This window comes from Tiliqua scincoides, chromosome 1 (genome assembly GCF_035046505.1).
Source record: "Tiliqua scincoides isolate rTilSci1 chromosome 1, rTilSci1.hap2, whole genome shotgun sequence".
NCBI classification, from domain to species: Eukaryota; Metazoa; Chordata; class Lepidosauria; order Squamata; family Scincidae; genus Tiliqua; species Tiliqua scincoides.
Genome location: NC_089821.1, coordinates 304,221,009 through 304,231,076, shown reverse-complemented (window position 1 = coordinate 304,231,076; position 10,068 = coordinate 304,221,009). Strand labels below are relative to the sequence as shown.

At 46.1% G+C, this 10,068-nt stretch overlaps 1 pseudogene; it reads left to right on the top strand.

Moving 5' to 3' along the window:
- The first annotated feature begins 9,105 nt into the window (after positions 1-9,105).
- LOC136638346 (5S ribosomal RNA) lies at positions 9,106-9,225 on the top strand (annotated as a pseudogene).
- Positions 9,226-10,068: the final 843 nt, after the last annotated feature.

Sequence of the window (10,068 nt, the reverse complement as noted above, 5' to 3'; positions counted from 1 at the left end):
CATCCAGCCCCACTTCCGTAGGAAAGGGTCTTTGGTCTTTGTCTCTTGGTGAGATAGGTGGTGGGTGCACATCCTGCCCTGCCAGGACCATGTGGCCTTATAGCTAACTGGCCTGAGGATCTACAAAAGAAGCTGACCCAGGTGAGATTTAGAGAATAATAGAGTTAGCCAGTTAGCTTTGTTGTTTTATGCTGGTATGTTTCCTAGAAGTTTTTAAGCCTCTAGCATTTGCTGCCTTTTGTAACTTTTTGTAACCCTATGTACGTAATAAAGTAAAAATCTTTTTACCATGTTGGTTCATTGTCTGTTGGGGACAAAGGTTCAGAATCCTGCCTAGCCGTTCAGCAAGCTACCAAATCCTCATTGTGGACTAGTAACTAGAGGACTGAGACTTTAAGTAAAGAAAGTGCTCAGTGCCCATAAGGGATATAGTTAAGCCTAGAGGGTCTCAGTGTCCCTGAGGCACTGGCACATACAGGGTGGTGGCAGTTCTACCGAACAGGGATTCTTGAGGCTCTAGGGTTCAGGAATCAAGAACTCTGAGCACCCAAAACCCTGGGAGTTTACGACACCTGGTCACTGCATAGGAGGAGACCCATCATAGGGTTGATGTCCTGGCCTCCTGTACTGGGTGGTGCCTACCCTAGTGACACCACTGAGTCTCATGCAGGTTTATTAAGCCCATGATGCTGATGGCTATGGTCTTTTTTTATAGCTCAAGGCCTGTTTATAGCTCACTGGCTCAAGGCTGACTTGGTACATCCCTGTTGCAAGGGGGAGCACGAAGATGGTAGAGGTTTACACGGCAAGTGGAGCAAAACAAGACTGTTTGAGAAGAATGCTCCAGCAGCAAGCCCAGCATGCACCACAGCTCTGAAGTCTATTTATATTTTGAATATTTATATTCTGTTTTTCAGCAAAAGAGTAGCAGCCACAAAAAAAAAAAAAAAAAAACAATTCAGAAAGTGGATCAGGAGGAGATAATTCTTCTGAGCTTGCAGTGTTTATTTTCCCCACCAAAAGTCACAGTCTGTGCCTGTAACACACACACACACACACACACACACACACACACGGGTAGAGAGTTTTGGCAAGGACTGAGCTGGTAGAAGCCAAGAAAATGGGGAGGTGTGAGACACACCCATGCCACCGCCTCCTCTCTTAGCTACTACCGCTAGCTTTTGACAAATTACTTTAAATGCTGTAAAAATTCAGTATTGCCATCAGAACATCTTGTACAAAGTACATAAAATTTACTATTTTCTTGGCATGGAAGGGAGAGACGAAGAGAGTAATTCACACTTAACTTTGAGCCGGCGCAAGTCTTTTGCACGGCCTTCCTTGTGTTGTGAACATGCCTTAAAACACATTTGTGTCACCCATGTAGGCCTCCCCATGCTGAATCTGGTCCCAACTGAGGTGAGTTTCTGCCAGTGTGGCAGGAAGGCAGAGGTGGGGAGGGGGCATTTTTGGATGGTGGTGGGTGGACCAGGAGGCGGATTGGGTCCAGGAGGGGGGCAGGTTTGGCCACAGCACCTTAGCCCGCATCCAAGTCCCTGTCCCTGTCCCGGTCAGCCATACATGGGCTGCTCGGATTTGTGACAGCAAAATCACTGGCACAAATCTGAGTAGCCCCATGGGGTGGCTGGTGCACAACATGGGGTAAGGGGTAAAAAAAACCCCTTACCTTGAGTTGCTCTCCAGCCCACACCTGCCTTGTGCTGGATACAGTGCAGGCTAGTCGGCCTCCCTGTTCCAGTGCAAGTTAGAATTGTGCCCTAAGACTACAATCCAATACACACTTATCAGGGAGTCAGTCCCACTGAACTCAGTAGGGCTTACTTCTGAGTAGTCAACATAGTGTCAAGCTTTTAGGCTGTAATCCTCAGTATACACACTAAGACTAAGCCCCACTGAGCAAAATGGGCCTTACGTTTGAGTATTCGAAGAGACACTTGGCCAACTGAGGCTAAGAGGCAAAGAAGGAAGGCCCATAGCCAGGGAGACAGACCAGGGACAGACTGCACTTGCTCCCAGTGTGGAAGGGATTGTCACTCCCGAATCGGCCTTTTCAGCCACACTAGACGCTGTTCCAGAACCACCATTCAGAGCGCGATACCAGAGTCTTTCGAGACTGAAGGTTGCCAACAGAACTATGTACAAGATTGTGCTGTTACTCTCAAGAATGTCTTGAGTGAGTACAACCAAAACGCTACCCCAGCCAACAGAGGTTGCAGTGCCTGGAAATTATTCTGACTTCTTCGAGAAGAGCAGAATGAATGAAACCAGAACATAAGTCAGGGGAGAAATGTCTCCACTGTGTGTAGTTGGCTCACACATTCTCTCATCCACTTATCTCTCTCTGTTTTAAACCCTGGCTTAGAGCCTCATTTTCATGGCTATTTGCCAGGCCAGGAAAATAATCTTTCCAGAGGATAAAAAACACTGGATTTTGTTTGCAATAGTTCTTGGGATCCTCCCTCATCTGAGGAAACTGTCTTGCGTTTTGAAATCTTATCGCTCTCATACATATTCTGGTAGCTTCTCAAATGGACTGCTGTAATGTTCTGTTTATGGGGATGCTCTTGGTGATACTTGAGGGGCCATAGTTCAGTGGCAGAGCCCATCTTTTACATGCAGGAGATTCTGAGCCCTGGGAGAGGAGGAGGAGGAGGAGTTGGTCATGGGCTAGGTGGCCAAATGGACTGACTCAGAAGGCAACTAAAGCTGTAATTCGATTTACCTGGCACTTGAGCCCATTTACATTTACCTGGGAGTTGAGCCCATTTAACTCAGTGACAGCAAACTCCTAACCTGCGCTGGAATGCAGGGCAGAGGTCGGGGCTAGTTGCAGCTCAGGTCGGTGCAAGGGGAACTGATTCCCCTTACCCCAGGTAATGAGGTAGAGCTCCAATGGAGCTGGGGCTACTTGGATCTGCACCACCTAACAGGTGGCACAGATCCGAGCAGCCCGGTGCTATGCCAGGTTGCCTGGGACAGTGGTTAGGATCCAACCCAAGTGCTGGATCCTGGCCCCACCGCCCGCTTGGCCCTGGCCCGCCTACAGTCTTACAATCTAACTGCTGGTATGATAGTAAATTCTGTTCCTGGGAGGAGGTCACTCTGGCATAACGCACCAAGCTCTTTTGTGAACATCAGCAAATTGAAGCCATTGCCTCTGAAGTTCTCAGGGGAGTATTCCCAGGAGCATACAATCAAAATACAACCTGTGTTTATACTATGAAACCCTCCAACAGACAAAGAAGGATCTATTATTAGCATCAGGTATACATGTTGGCACTTCTATTTTGAGGCAGAGGAAGAGGACTAAGTGCTAATAATGGAGAGATCTTAATTAGTTACTCATCAGCCCCCAGAGGCACAGGATTGCATGAAGAGAATGTGTTTTGTGCAGAGGAAAAAGGGAAGCACTTAGCTAGCATCAAATTACATTTGATGTTCAATGTGTCTTTGCACATGCCTCTAGTTTCCTTAAATTAAATAAATGAATAAATAAAATTACATCTGTAAAGTTGTAAACTCCCATAAACTGTGCCCATAATCTGAATCTGTGTGATCCTTTCTCCCCCAACCACTTCAGTCTCAATGAAAACTGTCCCTTCAAACAGCTATTTGTTCTTGGAGCAAAACTGCTAATTGTAAGGATGGCAGCTTCGTTCCAGTGACAATTAGCAGCAGGGAAAGGGCAATTTTCACTGGTACTGAGCATGGAGAGAAAAGGCAACCTCTTATACACCATGTTCAAGATCCAGATTGAGTACCCCCACAACACATATGCACACAAATGCACATTTAACACAACATGTAGTTTGATTCTCAGAAAAGATTTAGATATTAAATTTTTTAAAACAGATTTAAGTTTGTTTTTTTTTTAAAAAAAAAAACCTCCTGCTTGGAAGGTTAGGAGGATTCTTCTTTATTTTAAGTATCTTTTAAAACTTATTGTAAACTTTTAACTTACTTAAACCATTTCTACCCAATGTTGCATATATGCAACAGGGATCAAATGTGTACACCTGTGGGTTGGGTAACAATGGCTTAATTTGATTTGATTTTGTAACCCTTGCTAATTGGGTAAGAGGCACATTTTCAAGTGAGTGCTCCGTTTTTTTAGCAGGAGGAGAGTAACTGGCCCTCCTCACCCCAGCACTGTCTGTTCCAGTGGCTGTCTGCTGGTATTCTTTTGCATCTTTTTAGATTGTGAGACCTTTTGGGACAGGGAGCCATTTAGTTATTTGATTTTTCTCTGTAAACCGCTTTGTGAACTTTTAGTTGAAAAGCGGTATATAAATACTGTTAATACTGTTAATAATAATATTGGGGGTGTTAAAATGTTCCAGTTTGATGATGTCACTTCTGGCCATGACATCACTTTCAGGTTAATGACATAACTTCTGGTGGGTCCCAACAGATTGTCATTCTAAGAAGCAGATCCTGCTGCTAAAAGATTTGAGAACCCCTGCTCTAAAGGGAAAGTAATATGGAAATGGAAAATAATTTTTTCTGGTTGCTGACGACTATACCAAAGTGTAAACATCAATACTGTCAGCTGAGAGCTAACTGGATGTTCCCGCACATCTTGTGTTCTCGAAAGCATTTGGCAAATACCCCATAGGGTTGTTCTTCCTGAGACAATGTGTGTGTCTTGATTGGAAAAGGAAGTGGTACACTGGCATTTGATATCTATGGGCAGACATGCTCAGGCATGTGCTCTATATGCCTCTTAGTCAGGGCCAGACCACAAGGAATGTGAGAGATCTGTGATGAGATCTCCTGACATTTTAAAATTTTACTTTAAAGCCTTTTGCCTGAAAGACAGAAAGGAGTGATTGCACCTCCTGCCTCCTTCAGTGAATGGTGTCCTAGTCCATAGGTTGGAAGCTCTTTCTATAATATCTCCACCACCATCGCCTTTTTTGCTTGTCCTTGTGAGTTATTTCTCATGAGATTTTACTGTTGTCCAGTGCGGACCTTGTTTCTTATGAGAAAGAGCTCACAGACACTTTTGTCCATAATAGCTCTTCTGCTTATTACACACAGAGCTTCCAAAATCTGAACAGCTTCTTTACAGTGGCAAACAGGTTGGAACCCTAGACTAGCCATTCTCAATGGGAGCCACATTGCGCGCCCCCCCCCCACCCTGGGAGCCCTGGCACATTTGAAAGGAGACACAAAACTGACACTAAGCTGATTACGGGGCTGGGGCACCTTCCTTATGAGGAAAGGCTACGGCGTTTGGGCCTCTTCAGCCTAGAAAAGAGACGCTTGAGGGGGGACATGATTGAGACATACAAAATTATGCAGGGGATGGACAGAGTAGATAGGGAGATGCTCTTTACACTCTCACATAATACCAGAACCAGGGGACATCCACTAAAATTGAGTGTTGGGCGGGTTAGGACAGACAAAAGAAAATATTTCTTTACTCAGCGCGTGGTCAGTCTGTGGAACTCCTTGCCACAGGATGTGGTGCTGGCGTCTAGCCTGGACGCCTTTAAAAGGGGATTGGACGAGTTTCTGGAGGAAAAATCCATTATGGGGTACAAGCCATGATGTGTATGCGCAACCTCCTGATTTTAGGAATGGGTTAAGTCAGAATGCCAGATGTAGGGGAGAGCACCAGGACGAGGTCTCTTGTTATCTGGTGTGCTCCCTGGGGCATTTGGTGGGCCGCTGTGAGATACAGGAAGCTGGACTAGATGGGCCTATGGCCTGATCCAGTGGGGCTGTTCTTATGTTCTTATGTTCTTATGTAAAACTGGCAGAAGGGGAGTTATGTTTATGTGCTCATGTTGTAACCTTGTTTAACAGAGGACCTGGAACTTGAGAGGAGCTCCTAAAGGGCTATAGGCAAAATAAAGTTGAGAATGGCTGCCCTAGACTTCAGACAAGCACTGGGTTGCCTTATCTTTCCACTCTTCCCTAGCGGGCCTCCCCCCCCCGTTCTACAACAGCTGTACTCAAAAGGGCTCACAATTTATGAGAGCCAAAAACTAGACTCAAATACAGCATCCTAATAAAGTGTAGCTGGGAAGGAATGGTAAGTATCACAGGTGCTGCAATGCGCTGTGTAAGTGGCCCACTCGTCGTCAGGTCCATTCCAGGCAGTGGCGGCAATGTCAGGAGATGCTGTTTGCTTTGGCAGGCACCTGCACATTGCTGTCACTGCCTGGAATGGCTCCAAAGGTGAACGGGAGGGCTTACACAGCGCATTGTGGCACCTGCAGTATTTGCCATTTTTCCCCTCCTCTAGCTATGCTACCTACCCAGTTAAGCCAACAGCTGTTAAAAACTCTCCAAAAGGGGCAGCATTTAATTAAAAGTCTGCAGGAATAAAATGGCCTTTATACAAGCAGACACTCCTGCTTTGGAGCCTGTCCCACATTCTGGGTGTCACAAACTCAGAAGGTCCTCCCTCTCGTGCCCGCCCTCCAAAGGCAAGGGAGCATGGAGGAAGGTCTCCGAAGTGTTTGGGAGCAGGTTTGCATGGGGGAAATTGGTTCTGAACATTAGACCAGTGGGTGCTTCCCGTCCCAGGCTGTGTACTCAAGCTGTGCATAGCAGAATCCAAAAATCCTGTCTTGAGAACCAGTTACTGCTCGAATAATGAGGGTTTCTGGAATGTGATCAGCATTTGAACTATCATTCCCTGGACACACCCAGCCCTTTGTGATCCCTGCTCCCAGCACTGTGAAGAAGATCTGAGGAACCTGATAGACTGGAAAGGTATCTAATAGTGGGTGATTTTGCCAATGCAGGTTCAGCAACAGCTTAAGGTGGAAGTGGGGGGGGGGGAGAGAGGGACAAAGGAACAGCGTCTTTCCGAAAGAGAGCATAAAACGGCTCCTTGTGCATGTTTAGTAATCCTTGAAGAAAACCATGGCCTGCCTTCAAATCAACTTCTGAAGGAGGCTCTTTCTTTGGAATAATCAAATGTTTGTTGTCATAGACACGAGAACATTCCCAGGGGCTTTCCAAAGCAGAGTATACAGTACTTAGAAGATAACATCCATAGCAAATCTATTTTGTCATCACCCTGCATGCATGCTTAGAGTTATTTAAAAAGGGAAGTTGGGTTTGGCAAGTAATAATAATAATAATAATAATAATAATAATAATAATAATAATAATAATAATAATAATAATAATACCACCTTTCTTGGTCTTTATTCAGGGTGGTTTACATAGGCAGGCTTATTAAATCCCCGTAGGGATTTTTACAATTTGAAAGAATGTTCTATCTTACAAGAACCACAACATTCAGGTGTTACTTCCTTGATCTGGTCTCACAATCTGGCCTCCATCCTCCCAGGCTCAGAGCAGATGGAATAACTCGGTTCAGCTTGTCAGCTGCTTCAAGGTCGCACGGTGCCGGTGGCCTCGAACTGGCGACCTTCAGATGTTATCTTCAGGCAAATGGAAGCTCTACCCTCTAGACCAGATCTCCTGCAATGTATATATATTGCTATAAGTTATAGCAATGTATATATTCATATGTATAGGCCCTCCTCCCCCTAGTTAAAGACTAAGGGCCCAATCCTATTCAATTTTCCAGCGCCGGTGCAGCTGCAATGAAGCCCAAGGTAAGGGAACAAATGTTCCCATATCTCAAGGAAGCCTCTGTGATCACTGCCTCACCACAAGATGTAGTGCATGCCCCATTGGCACAGATGCACCGGCACTAGAAAATTGGATAGGTTTGGGCCCTTACTTCCCTAACAGGTCAATCCTACTGAAAGGCAATCCTTGTTCTGCGAGCACTGGTTGCTGCCTGAAGCATAGCTAGAGGGGTGCAAAGCACTAAGTTTTGCAGGGCACCTCACTGCTGAGTGCAAGCTGCCCCTCCCCTTGCGAGTCACTCCAGGCTGCTAGAGCAAAACGGAGGCGTCACCTGCAAAACTTAGTGCTTTGCATCCCGTCTAGCTACACTACCGGCTGCGGCAAAAGCACTGTAAAGTGCTTTGTGGCACTGCATGGAGCCGGTGAGCCAGCTTGAAGGCTAGAGACTTTCTCCCTGCACCTGTGGAGCGACAAGGCCTGCCAGAGTAGCTTAGCCCAGTGCAGGGGGTGAGAGCGGGTTGAACAGGGCAGGGGAGGGCAGATTGGGGGAGATGGGGCAGGGGGTGGGCAGATCAGGCCTAGGAGGAAGGAGAGATTGGTGGCAATGGCACAAGCCAAATCCGGGGCCACTTCCCGGGCTTGATCCGCCTGCACAGATAAGTGTGGATTTGCCACCAATATTGCTGCTGCAGGTCTGAGCTGACCCATTATGGTTGCTGGGGCTTACCCCGAGGCGACCCCCAGCAGCCAAAAATTACCAGCATGATGTAGTGTAGCCCATGCTGGCTCTGCTGCATCACTACACGGGGATTTAGGCTGGATTGTTCCTTCATATTTCTGTGCCCCAAATTGATAAAAACATAAGAACAGCCCCACTGGATCAGGCCGTAGGCCCATCTAGTCCAGCTTCATGGATCTCACAGCGGCCCACCAAATGCCCCAGGGAGCACACCAGATAACAAGAGACCTCATCCTGGTGCCCTCCCTTGCATTGGCATTCTGACATAGCCCATTTCTAAGATCAGGAGGTTGCGCATAGACATCATGGCTTGTAACCCGTAATGGATTTTTCCTCCAGAAACTTGTCCAATCCCCTTTTAAAGGCATCCAGGCCAGATGCCGTCACCACATCCTGCTGCAAGGAGTTCCACAGACCAAAAACCCCAGTCCCATCCCGTCACCTTCACTGTTTCTTCCCCATTTGCTCAGCACTGACACTTTCTTGTAAGGCACTGGTTCCCAAACGCTTCAGCACCCGGACCCACTTCTTAAAACAACACTCTGATCGGGACCCACCTAGGTGTGCCAGACTTTTAAAAAGATCTAGAAAGAAAAATATTTTTATTCTTTTACTTGCAAGTAATAATATTTCGTTTATTTATTTACAAAAAAAACTTGATGCATTTCTCATAATGATGCAGCCCTAATGAACTTTAATGAATGCTCTCCTTCCTTTCCCACATTTCTCCCCAGCAAAATTTAAAAAAAAACAACATATAAAATCTGTTTTTATTTTTTGAAACTTTTAGCAGCAACTGTTACCCTGCACATGCCTGATCTCGTCTGATCTCGGAAGCTAAGCAGGATCAGGCCTGGTTAGTACTTGGATGGGAGACCGCCTGGGAATACCTGGTGCTGTAGGCTTATACCATAGCCTTTCGAGACTGAAGGTTGCCAACCAGTAGAGGGCATCAACCAAGACACATTTATCTCCCTATATTTACATATACTTGAAAACTGCCAGAGCTCAATTCCTTGCAAATACCAGGAGCCTAGCTCTTTGCAGGGCAATCAATAGCTATCTTGCAAATTCCAGGAGCTGAGCTGTTTGCAAGGTAAGAAGTAATTATCTGATTTTTTATCTGATTTAATTATCTGATTTTTGAATCACTTCAGGGCTTGAAGAAATTCGTTATCAGATCTTGTCATAATCTGTGTTTACGTTGGAGGCTCTGCCCAGCTCATCGAGACCCACCAAAAATTGGGTTGCACCCCACCAGTGGGTACCCACCTGCATTTTGGGAACCACTGTTGTAAGGTATTCATAGCCACAAAATGTGCTGATGGCCCCTTGCTTCCATGGCTCTAAAAGGGGTTTAAACTAGAACTACCAATGGCTGTGTTAGCCACGATGGCTATGTAGATCCTCCATGTTCCGAGGCAATATGCCACAGAATGCCAGTTGCTGAGAAGCTATTGGCTTCATGCCCAGTTTGTGGGCTTCCTGGGGGAACCTGTATCCTATTTCCCAGGGTGGCCAACCAAATGTTTCCAAGAACGCCACAAGCAATAAAGTTCTCTCCTACAGTTTTCTTAAGCAACTGTTATTCCTGGGAATTCCAATACATAGCTGGGACTTAGATGGGCCTTTGTTCTGATCCCACAGGGCTCTTCTTTCATTCTCACTTGCTTGGCAACCATCTCATCCATTCCTTAGCTTTTCCACCTCACCCCCCACATTCCACTTCTGTCCTCCTTAGCTGCTGT